Genomic DNA, 10000 nt, shown 5'->3' with positions numbered 1-10000 from the left:
GAGGTTGTAAATTGTGTGAAATGGATATAGAGCCCATGTGTGTCAGAGTCAAAGGCTTACGGCCATACTACTCTGAACACGCCCGATCCTTTCTGATCTTGGAAGCTAAGCAGGGTTGGGCGTGGTTAGTACTTGGATGGAAGACCGCCTGGGAATACCAGGTGCTGTAAGCTTTTTTATTTCTTTGTGAGGAAAGGGCAGCTTTGAGTCTTTGGGGACCAGCATGAGCGAGCTTCCCTCACACACCTTTTCTTGAAGTGCCCTCCACAGCTTTCGAATGGAATGTCATGCAGTGTGTAATTTGAAGTAGACAGATTGCAGATGCAGTACTTTTCTCCAGATGACATCAACATTTTTTTCTTTGTATTGACAGGACAACTATTTGGTGTGTAAAAAGACCGTGAGGCTGTTGCACATCACATTTTTTTTGACGTTGTAAATTGTGTGAAATGGATATAGAGCCCATGTGTGTCACAGTCAAGGGCTTACGGCCATACCACTCTGAACACGCCCGATCTCGTCTGATCTCGGAAGCTAAGCAGGGTCGGGCCTGGTTAGTACTTGGATGGAAGACCGCCTGGGAATACCAGGTGCTGTAAGCTTTTTTATTTCTTTGTGAGGAAAGGGCAGCTTTGAGTCTTTGGGGACCAGCATGAGCGAGCTTCCCTCACACACCTTTTCTTGAAGCGCCCTCCACAGCTTTGGAATGGAATGTCATGCAGTGGTTAATTTGAAGTAGACAGATGGCAGATGCAGTACTTTTCTCTAGATGACATCAACATTCTTTTCTCTTATTGACAGGACACCTATTTGGCGTGTGAAAAGACCCTGAGGCTGTTGCGCTTCACTTTTTTTCTGAGGTTGTAAATTGTGTGAAATGGATATAGAGCCCATGTGTGTCAGAGTCAAGGGCTTACGGCCATACCACTCTGAACACGCCCGTTCTCGTCTGATCTCGGAAACTAAGCAGGGTCGGGCCTGGTTAGTACTTGGATGGGAGACCGCCTGGGAATACCAGGTGCTGTATGCTTTTTTGTTTCATTGTGAGGAAAGGGCAGCTTTGAGTGTTTGGGGACCAGCATGAGCGAGCTTCCCTCACACACCTTTTCTTGAAGCGCCCTCCACAGCTTTGGAATGGAATGTCATGCAGTGGTTAATTTGAAGTAGACAGATGGCAGATGCAGTACTTTTCTCTAGATGACATCAACATTCTTTTCTTTTATTGACAGGACACCTATTTGGCGTGTGAAAAGACCCTGAGGCTTTTGCGCTTCACTTTTTTTCTGAGGTTGTAAAGTGAGTGAAATGGATATAGAGCCCATGTGTGTAAGAGTCAAGGGCTTACGGCCATACCACTCTGAACACGCCTGATCTCGGAAGCTAAGCAGGGTCGGGCCTGGTTAGTACTTGGATGGGAGACCGCCTGGGAATACCAGGTGCTGTAAGCTTTTTTGTTTCATTGTGAGGAAAGGGCAGCTTTGAGTGTTTGGGGACCAGCATGAGCGAACTTCCCTCACACACCTTTTCTTGAAGCGCCCTCCACAGCTTTCGAATGGAATGTCATGCAGTGTGCAATTTGAAGTAGACAGATTGCAGATGCAGTACTTTTCTCTAGATGACATCAACATTCTTTTCTTTGTATTGACAGGACAACTATTTGGTGTGTAAAAAGGCCGTGAGGCTGTTGCACATCACATTTTTTTGAGGTTGTAAAGTGAGTGAAATGGATATAGAGCCCATGTGTGTGAGAGTCAAGGGCTTACGGCCATACCACTCTGAACACGCCCGATCTCGTCTGATCTCGGAAGCTTAGCAGGGTCGGGCCTGGTTAGTACTTGGATGGAAGACCGCCTGGGAATACCAGGTGCTGTAAGCTTTTTTGTTTCATTGTGAGGAAAGGGCAGCTTTGAGTGTTTGGGGACCAGCATGAGCGAGCTTCCCTCACACACCTTTTCTTGAAGCGCCCTACACAGCTTTCGGATGGAAGGTCATGCAGTGTGTAATTTTAAGTAGACAGATTGCAGATGCAGTACTTTTCTCTAGATGACATCAACATTCTTTTCTTTGTATTGACAGGACAACTATTTGGTGTGTAAAAAGACTGTGAGGCTGTTGCACATCACATTTTTTTTGAGGTTGTAAAGTGAGTGAAATGGATATAGAGCCCATGTTTGTGAGAGTCAAGGGCTTACGGCCATACCACTCTGAACACGCCCGATCTCGTCTGATCTCGGAAGCTTAGCAGGGTCGGGCCTGGTTAGTACTTGGATGGAAGACCGCCTGGGAATACCAGGTGCTGTAAGCTTTTTTGTTTGATTGTGAGGAAAGGGCCGCTTTGAGACTTTGGGGACCAGCATGAGCGAGCTTCCCTCACACACCTTTTCTTGAAGGGCCCTCTGCAGCTTTGGAATGGAATTTCATGCAGTGGTTAATTTGAAGAAGACAGATGGCAGATGCAGTACTTTTCTCTCAATGACATCAACATTCTTTTGTTTTATTGACAGGACACCGATTTGGCGTGTGAAAAGACCCTGAGGCTTTTGCGCATCACTTTTTTTCTGAGGTTGTAAAGTGAGTGAAATGGATATAGAGCCCATGTGTGTAAGAGTCAAGGGCTTACGGCCATACCACTCTGAACACGCCCGATCTTGTCTGATCTCGGAAGCTAAGCAGGGTCGGGCCTGGTTAGTACTTGGATGGGAGACCGCCTGGGAATACCAGGTGCTGTAAGCTTTTTTGTTTCATTGTGAGGAAAGGGCAGCTTTGAGTGTTTGGGGACCAGCATGAGCGAACTTCCCTCACACACCTTTTCTTGAAGCGCCCTCCACAGCTTTCGAGTGGAATGTCATGCAGTGTGTAATTTGAAGTAGACAGATTGCAGATGCAGTACTTTTCTCTAGATGACATCAACATTCTTTTCTTTGTATTGACAGGACAAGTATTTGGTGTGTAAAAAGGCCGTGAGGCTGTTGCACATCACATTTTTTTTGAGGTTGTAAAGTGAGTGAAATGGATATAGAGCCCATGTGTGTGAGAGTCAAGGGCTTACGGCCATACCACTCTGAACACGCCCGATCTCGTCTGATCTCGGAAGCTTAGCAGGGTCGGGCCTGGTTAGTACTTGGATGGAAGACCGCCTGGGAATACCAGGTGCTGTAAGCTTTTTTGTTTGATTGTGAGGAAAGGGCCGCTTTGAGTCTTTGGGGACCAGCATGAGCGAGCTTCCCTCACACACCTTTTCTTGAAGCGCCCTCCACAGCTTTGGAATGGAATGTCATGCAGTGGTTAATTTGAAGTAGACAGATGGCAGATGCAGTACTTTTCTCTAGATGACATCAACATTCTTTTCTTTTATTGACAGGACACCTATTTGGCGTGTGAAAAGACCCTGAGGCTGTTGCGCTTCACTTTTTTTCTGAGGTTGTAAATTGTGTGAAATGGATATAGAGCCCATGTGTTTCAGAGTCAAGGGCTTACGGCCATACCACTCTGAACACGCCCGATCTCGTCTGATCTCGGAAGCTAAGCAGGGTCGGGCCTGGTTAGTACTTGGATGGGAGACCGCCTGGGAATACCAGGTGCTGTAAGCTTTTTTGTTTCATTGTGAGGAAAGGGCAGCTTTGAGTGTTTGGGGACCAGCATGAGCGAGCTTCCCTCACACACCTTTTCTTGAAGCGCCCTACACAGCTTTCGGATGGAATGTCATGCAGTGTGTAATTTGAAGTAGACAGATTGCAGATGCAGTACTTTTCTCTAGATGACATCAACATTCTTTTCTTTGTATTGACAGGACAACTATTTGGTGTGTAAAAAGACTGTGAGGCTGTTGCACATCACATTTTTTTTGAGGTTGTAAAGTGAGTGAAATGGATATAGAGCCCATGTGTGTGAGAGTCAAGGGCTTACGGCCATACCACTCTGAACACGCCCGATCTCGTCTGATCTCGGAAGCTTAGCAGGGTCGGGCCTGGTTAGTACTTGGATGGAAGACCGCCTGGGAATACCAGGTGCTGTAAGCTTTTTTGTTTGATTGTGAGGAAAGGGCCGCTTTGAGTCTTTGGGGACCAGCATGAGCGAGCTTCCCTCACACACCTTTTCTTGAAGCGCCCTCTGCAGCTTTGGAATGGAATTTCATGCAGTGGTTAATTTGAAGAAGACAGATGGCAGATGCAGTACTTTTCTCTCAATGACATCAACATTCTTTTGTTTTATTGACAGGACACCGATTTGGCGTGTGAAAAGACCCTGAGGCTGTTGCGCATCACTTTTTTTCTGAGGTTGTAAAATGTGTGAAATGGATATAGAGCCCATGTGTGTGAGAGTCAAGAGCTTACGGCCATACCACTCTGAACACGCCCGATCTCGTCTGATCTCGGAAGCTTAGCAGGGTTGGGCCTGGTTAGTACTTGGATGGGAGATCGCCTGGGAATACCAGGTGCTGTAAGCTTTTTTGTTTCATTGTGAGGAAAGTGCAGCTTTGAGTGTTTGGGGACCAGCATGAGCGAGCTTCCCTCACACACCTTTTCTTGAAGCGCCCTCCACAGCTTTGGAATGGAATGTCATGCAGTGGTTAATTTGAAGTAGACAGATGGCAGATGCAGTACTTTTCTCTAGATGACATCAACATTCTTTTCTTTTATTGACAGGACACCGATTTGGCGTGTGAAAAGACCCTGAGGCTTTTGCGCATCACTTTTTTTCTGAGGTTGTAAAGTGTGTGAAATGGATATAGAGCCCATGTGTGTGAGAGTCAAGAGCTTACGGCCATACCACTCTGAACACGCCCGATCTCGTCTGATCTCGGAAGCTTAGCAGGGTTGGGCCTGGTTAGTACTTGGATGGGAGACCGCCTGGGAATACCAGGTGCTGTAAGCTTTTTTGTTTCATTGTGAGGAAAGTGCAGCTTTGAGTGTTTGGGGACCAGCATGAGCGAGCTTCCCTCACACACATTTTCTTGAAGCGCCCTCCACAGCTTTCGAATAGAATGTCATGCAGTGTGTAATTTGAAGTAGACAGATTGCAGATGCAGTACTTTTCTCTAGATGACATCAACATTTTTTTCTTTGTATTGACAGGACAACTATTTGGTGTGTAAAAAGACCGTGAGGCTGTTGCACATCACATTTTTTTTGAGGTTGTAAAGTGAGTGAAATGGATATAGAGCCCATGTGTGTGAGAGTCAAGGGCTTATGGCCATACCACTCTGAACACGCCCGATCTCGTCTGATCTCGGAAGCTTAGCAGGGTCGGGCCTGGTTAGTACTTGGATGGAAGACCGCCTGGGAATACCAGGTGCTGTAAGCTTTTTTGTTTCATTGTGAGGAAAGGGCCGCTTTGAGTCTTTGGGGACCAGCATGAGCGAGCTTCCCTCACACACCTTTTCTTGAAGCGCCCTCTGCAGCTTTGGAATGGAATTTCATGCAGTGGTTAATTTGAAGTAGACAGATGGCAGATGCAGTACTTTTCTCTAGATGACATCAACATTCTTTTCTTTTATTGACAGGACACCGATTTGGCGTGTGAAAAGACCCTGAGGCTGTTGCGCATCACTTTTTTTCTGAGGTTATAAATTGTGTGAAATGGATATAGAGCCCATGTGTGTCAAAGTCAAAGGCTTACGGCCATACTACTCTGAACACGCCCGATCCCTTCTGATCTTGGAAGCTAAGCAGGGTTTGGCGTGGTTAGTACTTGGATTGAAGACCGCCTGGGAATACCAGGTGCTGTAAGCTTTTTTATTTCTTTGTGAGGAAAGGGCAGCTTTGAGTCTTTGGGGACCAGCATGAGCGAGCTTCCCTCACACACCTTTTCTTGAAGTGCCCTCCACAGCTTTCGAATGGAATGTCATGCAGTGTGTAATTTGAAGTAGACAGATTGCAGATGCAGTACTTTTCTCCAGATGACATCAACATTTTTTTCTTTGTATTGACAGGACAACTATTTGGTGTGTAAAAAGACCGTGAGGCTGTTGCACATCACATTTTTTTTGACGTTGTAAATTGTGTGAAATGGATATAGAGCCCATGTGTGTCACAGTCAAGGGCTTACGGCCATACCACTCTGAACACGCCCGATCTCGTCTGATCTCGGAAGCTAAGCAGGGTCGGGCCTGGTTAGTACTTGGATGGAAGACCGCCTGGGAATACCAGGTGCTGTAAGCTTTTTTATTTCTTTGTGAGGAAAGGGCAGCTTTGAGTGTTTGGGGACCAGCATGAGCGAGCTTCCCTCACACACCTTTTCTTGAAGCGCCCTCCACAGCTTTGGAATGGAATGTCATGCAGTGGTTAATTTGAAGTAGACAGATGGCAGATGCAGTACTTTTCTCTAGATGACATCAACATTCTTTTCTTTTATTGACAGGACACCTATTTGGCGTGTGAAAAGACCCTGAGGCTGTTGCGCTTCACTTTTTTTCTGAGGTTGTAAATTGTGTGAAATGGATATAGAGCCCATGTTTGTCAGAGTCAAGGGCTTACGGCCATACCACTCTGAACACGCCCGTTCTCGTCTGATCTCGGAAACTAAGCAGGGTCGGGCCTGGTTAGTACTTGGATGGGAGACCGCCTGGGAATACCAGGTGCTGTATGCTTTTTTGTTTCATTGTGAGGAAAGGGCAGCTTTGAGTGTTTGGGGACCAGCATGAGCGAGCTTCCCTCACACACCTTTTCTTGAAGCGCCCTCCACAGCTTTGGAATGGAATGTCATGCAGTGGTTAATTTGAAGTAGACAGATGGCAGATGCAGTACTTTTCTCTAGATGACATCAACATTCTTTTCTTTTATTGACAGGACACCTATTTGGCGTGTGAAAAGACCCTGAGGCTTTTGCGCTTCACTTTTTTTCTGAGGTTGTAAAGTGAGTGAAATGGATATAGAGCCCATGTGTGTAAGAGTCAAGGGCTTACGGCCATACCACTCTGAACACGCCTGATCTCGGAAGCTAAGCAGGGTCGGGCCTGGTTAGTACTTGGATGGAAGACCGCCTGGGAATACCAGGTGCTGTAAGCTTTTTTTTTTCATTGTGAGGAAAGGGCAGCTTTGAGTGTTTGGGGACCAGCATGAGCGAACTTCCCTCACACACCTTTTCTTGAAGCGCCCTCCACAGCTTTCGAATGGAATGTCATGCAGTGTGCAATTTGAAGTAGACAGATTGCAGATGCAGTACTTTTCTCTAGATGACATCAACATTCTTTTCTTTGTATTGACAGGACAACTATTTGGTGTGTAAAAAGGCCGTGAGGCTGTTGCACATCACATTTTTTTTGAGGTTGTAAAGTGAGTGAAATGGATATAGAGCCCATGTGTGTGAGAGTCAAGGGCTTACGGCCATACCACTCTGAACACGCCCGATCTCGTCTGATCTCGGAAGCTTAGCAGGGTCGGGCCTGGTTAGTATTTGGATGGAAGACCGCCTGGGAATACCAGGTGCTGTAAGCTTTTTTGTTTCATTGTGAGGAAAGGGCCGCTTTGAGACTTTGGGGACCAGCATGAGCGAGCTTCCCTCACACACCTTTTCTTGAAGGGCCCTCTGCAGCTTTGGAATGGAATTTCATGCAGTGGTTAATTTGAAGAAGACAGATGGCAGATGCAGTACTTTTCTCTCGATGACATCAACATTCTTTTGTTTAATTGACAGGACACCGATTTGGCGTGTGAAAAGACCCTGAGGCTGTTGCGCATCACTTTTTTTCTGAGGTTGTAAAGTGTGTGAAATGGATATAGAGCCCATGTGTGTGAGAGTCAAGAGCTTACGGCCATACCACTCTGAACACGCCTGATCTCGTCTGATCTCGGAAGCTAAGCAGGGTCGGGCCTGGTTAGTACTTGGATGGGAGACCGCCTGGGAGTACCAGGTGCTGTAAGCTTTTTTGTTTCATTGTGAGGAAAGGGCAGCTTTGAGTGTTTGGGGACCAGCATGAGCGAGCTTCCCTCACACACCTTTTCTTGAAGTGCCCTCCACAGCTTTCGAATGGAATGTCATGCAGTGTGTAATTTGAAGTAGACAGATTGCAGATGCAGTACTTTTCTCTAGATGACATCAACATTTTTTTCTTTGTATTGACAGGACACCTATTTGGTGTGTAAAAAGACCGTGAGGCTGTTGCACATCACATTTTTTTTGAGGTTGTAAAGTGAGTGAAATGGATATAGAGCCCATGTGTGTGAGAGTCAAGGGCTTACGGCCATACCACTCTGAACACGCCCGATCTCGTCTGATCTCGGAAGCTTAGCAGGGTCGGGCCTGGTTAGTACTTGGATGGAAGACCGCCTGGGAATCCCAGGTGCTGTAAGCTTTTTTGTTTCATTGTGAGGAAAGGGCCGCTTTGAGTCTTTGGGGACCAGCATGAGCGAGCTTCCCTCACACACCTTTTCTTGAAGCGCCCTCTGCAGCTTTGGAATGGAATTTCATGCAGTGGTTAATTTGAAGAAGACAGATGGCAGATGCAGTACTTTTCTCTCGATGACATCAACATTCTTTTCTTTTATTGACAGGACACGTATTTGGCGTGTTAAAAGACCCTGAGGCTGTTGCGCATCACTTTTTTTCTGAGGTTGTAAATTGTGTGAAATGGATATAGAGCCCATGTGTGTCAGAGTCAAAGGCTTATGGCCATACTACTCTGAACACGCCCGATCCCTTCTGATCTCGGAAGCTAAGCAGGGTTGGGCCTGGTTAGTACTTGGATGGAAGACCGCCTGGGAATACCAGGTGCTGTAAGCTTTTTTGTTTCATTGTGAGGAAAGGGCAGCTTTGAGTGTTTTGGGACCAGCATGAGCGAGCTTCCCTCACACACCTTTTCTTGAAGCGCCCTCCACAGCTTTGGAATGGAATGTCATGCAGTGGTTAATTTGAAGTAGACAGATGGCAGATGCAGTACTTTTCTCTAGATGACATCAACATTCTTTTCTTTTATTGACAGGACACCGATTTGGCGTGTGAAAAGACCCTGAGGCTGTTGCGCATCACTTTTTTTCTGAGGTTGTAAATTGTGTGAAATGGATATAGAGCCCATGTGTGTCAGAGTCAAAGGCTTATGGCCATACCACTCTGAACACGCCCGATCTCGTCTGATCTCGGAAGCTTAGCAGGGTCGGGCCTAGTTAGTACTTGGATGGAAGACCGCCTGGGAATACCAGGTGCTGTAAGCTTTTTTGTTTCATTGTGAGGAAAGGGCCGCTTTGAGTCTTTGGGGACCAGCATGAGCGAGCTTCCCTCACACACCTTTTCTTGAAGCGCCCTCTGCAGCTTTGGAATGGAATTTCATGCAGTGGTTAATTTGAAGAAGACAGATGGCAGATGCAGTACTTTTCTCTCGATGACATCAACATTCTTTTCTTTTATTGACAGGACACCGATTTGGCGTGTGAAAAGACCCTGAGGCTGTTGCGCATCACTTTTTTTCTGAGGTTGTAAATTGTGTGAAATGGATATAGAGCCCATGTCTGTCACAGTCAAAGGCTTATGGCCATACTACTCTGAACACGCCCGATCTCGTCTGATCTCGGAAGCTAAGCAGGGTCGGGCCTGGTTAGTACTTGGATGGAAGACCGCCTGGGAATACCAGGTGCTGTAAGCTTTTTTATTTCTTTGTGAGGAAAGGGCAGCTTTGAGTCTTTGGGGACCAGCATGAGCGAGCTTCCCTCACACACCTTTTCTTGAAATGCCCTCCACAGCTTTCGAATGGAATGTCATGCAGTGTGTATTTTGAAGTAGACAGATTGCAGATGCAGTACTTTTCTCTAGATGACATCAACATTTTTTTCTTTGTATTGACAGGACAACTATTTGGTGTGTAAAAAGACCGTGAGGCTGTTGCACATCACATTTTTTTTGAGGTTGTAAATTAGTGAAATGGATATAGAGCCCATGTGTGTGAGAGTCAAGGGCTTACGGCCATACCACTCTGAACACGCCCGATCTCGTCTGATCTCGGAAGCTTAGCAGGGTCGGGCCTGGTTAGTACTTGGATGGAAGACCGCCTGGGAATACCAGGTGCTGT

The 10000-nt window shown here is 46.4% G+C and overlaps 20 non-coding genes and 4 pseudogenes across 20 annotated transcripts in view; all 24 read left to right on the top strand.

Moving 5' to 3' along the window:
* The first annotated feature begins 54 nt into the window (after positions 1 to 54).
* LOC147266249 (5S ribosomal RNA) lies at positions 55 to 173 on the top strand (annotated as a pseudogene).
* Positions 174 to 483: 310 nt separating this feature from the next.
* LOC147266248 (5S ribosomal RNA) lies at positions 484 to 602 on the top strand. Its single transcript, XR_015112704.1, has one exon. It is a non-coding gene; the product is annotated as a 5S ribosomal RNA (ribosomal RNA).
* A 309-nt stretch (positions 603 to 911) lies between these two features.
* On the top strand, positions 912 to 1030 carry LOC147266247 (5S ribosomal RNA). The gene has a single exon (XR_015115167.1). It is a non-coding gene; the product is annotated as a 5S ribosomal RNA (ribosomal RNA).
* Positions 1031 to 1339: 309 nt separating this feature from the next.
* Positions 1340 to 1448, top strand: LOC147266246 (5S ribosomal RNA; annotated as a pseudogene).
* Positions 1449 to 1757: 309 nt separating this feature from the next.
* LOC147266245 (5S ribosomal RNA) lies at positions 1758 to 1876 on the top strand. Its single transcript, XR_015114040.1, has one exon. It is a non-coding gene; the product is annotated as a 5S ribosomal RNA (ribosomal RNA).
* A 310-nt stretch (positions 1877 to 2186) lies between these two features.
* Positions 2187 to 2305, top strand: LOC147266244 (5S ribosomal RNA). The gene has a single exon (XR_015114039.1). It is a non-coding gene; the product is annotated as a 5S ribosomal RNA (ribosomal RNA).
* Positions 2306 to 2614: 309 nt separating this feature from the next.
* LOC147266243 (5S ribosomal RNA) lies at positions 2615 to 2733 on the top strand. The gene has a single exon (XR_015112960.1). It is a non-coding gene; the product is annotated as a 5S ribosomal RNA (ribosomal RNA).
* A 310-nt stretch (positions 2734 to 3043) lies between these two features.
* On the top strand, positions 3044 to 3162 carry LOC147266242 (5S ribosomal RNA). Its single transcript, XR_015114038.1, has one exon. It is a non-coding gene; the product is annotated as a 5S ribosomal RNA (ribosomal RNA).
* Positions 3163 to 3471: 309 nt separating this feature from the next.
* Positions 3472 to 3590, top strand: LOC147266241 (5S ribosomal RNA). The gene has a single exon (XR_015114291.1). It is a non-coding gene; the product is annotated as a 5S ribosomal RNA (ribosomal RNA).
* A 310-nt stretch (positions 3591 to 3900) lies between these two features.
* On the top strand, positions 3901 to 4019 carry LOC147266240 (5S ribosomal RNA). The gene has a single exon (XR_015114037.1). It is a non-coding gene; the product is annotated as a 5S ribosomal RNA (ribosomal RNA).
* A 309-nt stretch (positions 4020 to 4328) lies between these two features.
* On the top strand, positions 4329 to 4447 carry LOC147266239 (5S ribosomal RNA). Its single transcript, XR_015113590.1, has one exon. It is a non-coding gene; the product is annotated as a 5S ribosomal RNA (ribosomal RNA).
* A 309-nt stretch (positions 4448 to 4756) lies between these two features.
* LOC147266238 (5S ribosomal RNA) lies at positions 4757 to 4875 on the top strand. The gene has a single exon (XR_015113007.1). It is a non-coding gene; the product is annotated as a 5S ribosomal RNA (ribosomal RNA).
* A 310-nt stretch (positions 4876 to 5185) lies between these two features.
* On the top strand, positions 5186 to 5304 carry LOC147266237 (5S ribosomal RNA). The gene has a single exon (XR_015114432.1). It is a non-coding gene; the product is annotated as a 5S ribosomal RNA (ribosomal RNA).
* A 309-nt stretch (positions 5305 to 5613) lies between these two features.
* On the top strand, positions 5614 to 5732 carry LOC147266236 (5S ribosomal RNA; annotated as a pseudogene).
* A 310-nt stretch (positions 5733 to 6042) lies between these two features.
* LOC147266235 (5S ribosomal RNA) lies at positions 6043 to 6161 on the top strand. Its single transcript, XR_015112703.1, has one exon. It is a non-coding gene; the product is annotated as a 5S ribosomal RNA (ribosomal RNA).
* Positions 6162 to 6470: 309 nt separating this feature from the next.
* On the top strand, positions 6471 to 6589 carry LOC147266234 (5S ribosomal RNA). The gene has a single exon (XR_015115166.1). It is a non-coding gene; the product is annotated as a 5S ribosomal RNA (ribosomal RNA).
* Positions 6590 to 6898: 309 nt separating this feature from the next.
* LOC147266233 (5S ribosomal RNA) lies at positions 6899 to 7007 on the top strand (annotated as a pseudogene).
* A 310-nt stretch (positions 7008 to 7317) lies between these two features.
* Positions 7318 to 7436, top strand: LOC147266232 (5S ribosomal RNA). The gene has a single exon (XR_015114748.1). It is a non-coding gene; the product is annotated as a 5S ribosomal RNA (ribosomal RNA).
* Positions 7437 to 7745: 309 nt separating this feature from the next.
* LOC147266231 (5S ribosomal RNA) lies at positions 7746 to 7864 on the top strand. The gene has a single exon (XR_015112905.1). It is a non-coding gene; the product is annotated as a 5S ribosomal RNA (ribosomal RNA).
* Positions 7865 to 8174: 310 nt separating this feature from the next.
* LOC147266230 (5S ribosomal RNA) lies at positions 8175 to 8293 on the top strand. Its single transcript, XR_015114420.1, has one exon. It is a non-coding gene; the product is annotated as a 5S ribosomal RNA (ribosomal RNA).
* Positions 8294 to 8602: 309 nt separating this feature from the next.
* On the top strand, positions 8603 to 8721 carry LOC147266229 (5S ribosomal RNA). Its single transcript, XR_015113263.1, has one exon. It is a non-coding gene; the product is annotated as a 5S ribosomal RNA (ribosomal RNA).
* Positions 8722 to 9030: 309 nt separating this feature from the next.
* LOC147266228 (5S ribosomal RNA) lies at positions 9031 to 9149 on the top strand. Its single transcript, XR_015115357.1, has one exon. It is a non-coding gene; the product is annotated as a 5S ribosomal RNA (ribosomal RNA).
* A 309-nt stretch (positions 9150 to 9458) lies between these two features.
* On the top strand, positions 9459 to 9577 carry LOC147266227 (5S ribosomal RNA). The gene has a single exon (XR_015113442.1). It is a non-coding gene; the product is annotated as a 5S ribosomal RNA (ribosomal RNA).
* Positions 9578 to 9886: 309 nt separating this feature from the next.
* Positions 9887 to 10000, top strand: part of LOC147266226 (5S ribosomal RNA) — a 119-nt gene continuing 5 nt past the window's right edge. The window contains exon 1 of the ribosomal RNA XR_015114035.1: positions 9887 to 10000. This exon is cut by the window's right edge and continues 5 nt beyond it. This is a non-coding gene — a ribosomal RNA (5S ribosomal RNA).

Source organism: Aulostomus chinensis, chromosome 4 (assembly GCF_037954235.1).
Source record: "Aulostomus chinensis isolate RoL2024-O1b breed Wild chromosome 4, RoL_Achi_v1.0, whole genome shotgun sequence".
In the NCBI taxonomy this organism is placed as follows: Eukaryota; Metazoa; Chordata; class Actinopteri; order Syngnathiformes; family Aulostomidae; genus Aulostomus; species Aulostomus chinensis.
Note: the sequence above shows the minus strand (reverse complement) of the source record. Positions and strands in the feature narration are given on the sequence as shown.